The following is a 4,162-nucleotide window of genomic DNA, read 5'->3' on the forward strand; positions in this document are numbered from 1 at the left end:
GTTCTGTTAACCGCATTTTACTCACAGTCTGAGCTGTTACATGCGCATTTGTGATGTTATACGCCAAAATTTATTTCTTTCCAACGTTTCGATAACCAAATCGGACTGCCTCAGCTGTTTGCACCAAAACGAAAATTGTTGTTGACCTGGCCAATTTTTTCCGAGGCAAATTTGAGGTTGGTTAAAATAAAATTATTTATAAAGAAAGCACAAAATGAATTACCCTGATATAGGCGTCAGGTTTATCTATTCATCTATTTTTTTCCTTTTTCCTTTCGTTTTGTTGTATAAAAAGCTGTTTACTTTTCATTTCGTCAACGAAAATGTTCTCGTTTTGAAAACAAAGAAATCTTGCAGAATGTGAAAACGGGAGCCCCAATTTATTTGATTTCAAAAGTAAATCGGTAGCCTGTGGGAGCGATGAATTGGAATGTGCTGGTTCCTGGACGTGTTCCGACGTGAAGTTTGAGTCCACTTTCTAAAAGTTGTGTACCCGCCTGACAACACTTCGCAACTAAGAATGTCCGGTGTTAGCCAGGTCCCGGTAAGCACAACAACATGCAAATGCAACACTATCTCAAAAAAGAATGTCGAGCTTACTGCGTAAGCCTCTAACATTTTGGTATGTTAATAGCAGGAAAGTTAGTTTTTTGATTGAGTGGAAAGATTTGATGGAAAGATTTTGATGGCACGTTGGGCTGATTTGGGAGGTTTATGGAGGGCCTATTCTTCTTCTTAACCTTAAACTCTTTAATTTAAAGACGCTTATCTTAAATGAGGCTATCTCCCTGGCATTGGAGAAATTAAACTTCTGCTACTGCAATGCAGACCATTACGTTTAGCGATAGCATCACCCACGAGGCCTTTTTCAGCAGGGGACACTTGGATGAGCGTTCTTAAAGAAAGCACAAGCCGACGCACGAAAAAATAATTCAATTACGTTTTTACACATTGTAAAAGGCATGCAATCGCGGTAAGAAAAGAGAACGAACGATAACGATATTTAGCCGATGGTTTTCAAATGCAACCCTAAAAAACAATAAATGGCAATACAAAATATTTCGGGCTTAGACATATTTCTAATCCTATTTTAAATTTAAAAATTTTCAAGGCCAAAAAAAGCCAAAAATACACCTGAAACAATACAAAATGGAGGCAGTGGATACTGGTGGTTGTGAGTTTAATAAATATATTTATGTTATTTATTATTTGTTATATTGTAGTATTGTTATTTTAGTATTTTCTAGCCATATAAAAAAAAATACACGCATGTTGAAGTGGAGTGCGGGGATGGAACATTTTGGCATGAAAGATTAGGTAGAGGCGGCTCAAAGCTCGCTCGGAGCCCGTCACACTTAGGCCGGTTTCGGCCCGTTGCATAAAGACGAATAAAGCAGATATCGAGCTGAAACTTAATATATTTGATAAATCATTTGACCACGCCTACCACAATAGCCCATATATGACAAGAAGCGTATACGTGATCATAAAGAAAAGTTGTTAGAGATATAAATGTATGATATACATATTTGTATGATTTCTATGTAATAGTGGTAAATATAAAACAGGTTTTTGGATAAAGAATTATTATTTTGATTAAATTCTTCCCTAATGACAGGTATAATTTTTTTTTTTTTTTCTACTATTTAAGTATTTCTAACAATTTATTGTTAATGTTCTGTGAGAAAACGCATCACTGCGCTGCACCTCTTTCTGCCAAGTTTGCAGAGCTCAGAGGTGCGCTTCCTATCTATTGTCGGCCATGTTTGCGAGTTATGTGACAACATGACGCTGATCGCTAACTATCGTATATTATTCGCTTGTATTGTTATTTTATGATTAGCTTACAGGTGGCCATTGGTATACGAATATCCTCCTTATGTTGGAGAGGGGGGATTTTAGTACCAGATCTGGCCAACTCGTCTGCTATACAGTTGCTCTCAATGAGCTGGTGGCCCGATTCATATAACGCTGATAGCAAATTGCTGAGCCATTTTGTAATGAAATCTGCGGCAGTCTGCCACGGTGGCCGAGTTCGAGGGAATCGCTTTTAGCTTTAGTCGCACTTAGCTTGGCTGTCACCATAAGTGTTTTTTCGAGTTGCCGTAACGGCAGCTGCATGAAGGCAGTTCAGAGCTTCCTTGATTGATATGACCTCTGCTTGGAAGAAACTACAGTGGTCAGGGAGCCTGAAGGAGTAACGTATGTCTAGCTGTTCGGAGTAGAGTCCTCCTCCGACTTTATTGTCCAGCCTCGATCCGTCTATAAATATGTTTAGGGACCCCTCTGGGCCTGGAAGTCCCTCGAGCCAATCGTCTCTATGAAGGATGATTGTATTGATGGGAGAATCTGTGTACTCTATTGGAACTTGATAGTCCGTTTTTGCTGGGACAATGTTGCTGTTATTTAGTGTGGATGAGTGACCTATGTGCTGTGGTACCCATATCTGCCCGCTCTTTTCCTGCAAGTTCAAGGCTTTGTAGGCATAAAATGGTATTGAGCGCACTATTTGGAGTACTGCGAAAAGCTCCAGTTCGCTGAACTTTACCCATTGGACTATGCTTGGGTTCATGCCCCATTTTAAGCCAATCCCTTTTCTGCATGTGTAGAGCGCTGTCGTTGCCTTCATCACTCTATCTTTGACACTAAATGTTTTGTCAATTAACAACCCTAAGTAATGGGCACTGTCGCTGAAGGAGAATAAGACTAGTTTCGTTTTCGAGCCAAGCTTTAATGTTATTAAGTCGCAGAGTGTTTGCGGGTATTTCCCCGCAGAATAGATAATTGCAACGTCGTCCGCGTATGCCGCTACTTTGCAGCACCTCGTCCGGACCTGGCGATTTAAACGGTTAGAATCTGTTTTACTGCCCAGCTGTTCTGTTTTTGACGGATGTATTCCATCGAAGCTACCGATCCTTCTTTAGGATGGTTGTATACCCGGGGAAATGAGTATATAATAGAATGTGTGGGGACTCCTCACTGGAGTTGGTCCACGTACCATCAAGAGGCCCTTTTTTTATTTTCTTTTTTGTATATTTCTGATTTTATAGTCTACCCATTGTTTCTCCACAGTATCGCTTTTAGCTCTGTAGGAGAAAGTCCTGCAGATTTTACGAAGGATGCCTATTGATTTTGACCACCAGGGGGCCATCTTTTTACCCCTTGGTTTGTTTGGGGGAATGGTGCCGTGAAGGCTTTGTTGCATGCTTCCGTGAACCTTTTCACAAGACGATTTAGGTCGTTCATCTTGTCTGGGCATATGACCCCCTTCCGCCCCCACAAAGGACAATCTGTGGCATCCACAGCTTAGAAGATACGGGAAAAACGCACAATCATAGAAAATTACCATATCTACCAGGATGACGAATCTTGATCAGATCGGATTATTATTTTAGCCAAAAGTGACAAATCAATTTTCGGTCGATACGCAGAGCCCGACGACACGTTCGGACTGATTTTCTGTCGCTCTCGCATGCACTCTTTTTCAATGCTAGCGCCGTCTGCCCTAGGAGAGCGTTACTGACTAAGTCCCGGGTATAAATGTAAAGTTGCGGTCGCAGCAGCAACTCACAACGTTCCCTCTCGTTATATATTAGATTTGATCTATTTGCTTTTTTTGTTACATTTCTTATTTTTTACATCTCAGCCAATTAAAACTAAAATGGTAAACATTAGATAGAAATATTATCGATATAAAGCTTCGGCACTCTGAAGTAATCTTACTTATTCTTAGAATATTATTTTGTCAATTCGCTTCAAGCTCTTGCTTAAGCCGGTCGTGTTTTTCTTGCTCCTGAATTCTCTGCCTCTTGTTTAAATATCATACAACATTGTTGTAATTTTGTTTTGGTATATTTGGACGTTGACATGCAATGACTGCATCTTTCAAGAGGCGTCGCAGTTACTGCACCGTCAAGTGGCCCGTGTGAAACCAGCAGAAGGCTGCTACGCGCGGATCCCAGGCAAAACGCAGCCCTCCTCCCGCCCAACCGACCGAGGGGCGCTGCCGCATGACGCGCGGTGCCTAGCCGAACCAAACGCCAACATGCAAGAAAGATAGCTATTAGACTAACATTCGAGGAAAAGTAGCACTAAACTTACTAAGAAACTAAGCATGCAATCAAACTTAAAATAAAATACCACTACAGTTACTAATAAATAG

At 40.8% G+C, this 4,162-nt stretch overlaps 1 long non-coding RNA gene across 1 annotated transcript; it reads left to right on the forward strand.

The window, feature by feature from the left end:
• Positions 1–567: 567 nt before the first annotated feature.
• LOC113566068 lies at positions 568–1,584 on the forward strand. The gene is made up of 2 exons (XR_003408922.1): positions 568–1,174; positions 1,238–1,584. It is a non-coding gene; the product is annotated as an uncharacterized LOC113566068 (long non-coding RNA).
• The last annotated feature ends 2,578 nt before the right edge of the window (positions 1,585–4,162 follow it).

Source organism: Drosophila persimilis, unplaced genomic scaffold (assembly GCF_003286085.1).
Source record: "Drosophila persimilis strain 14011-0111.01,24,50 unplaced genomic scaffold, DperRS2 tig00000477-arrow-pilon, whole genome shotgun sequence".
Taxonomy (NCBI): domain Eukaryota; kingdom Metazoa; phylum Arthropoda; class Insecta; order Diptera; family Drosophilidae; genus Drosophila; species Drosophila persimilis.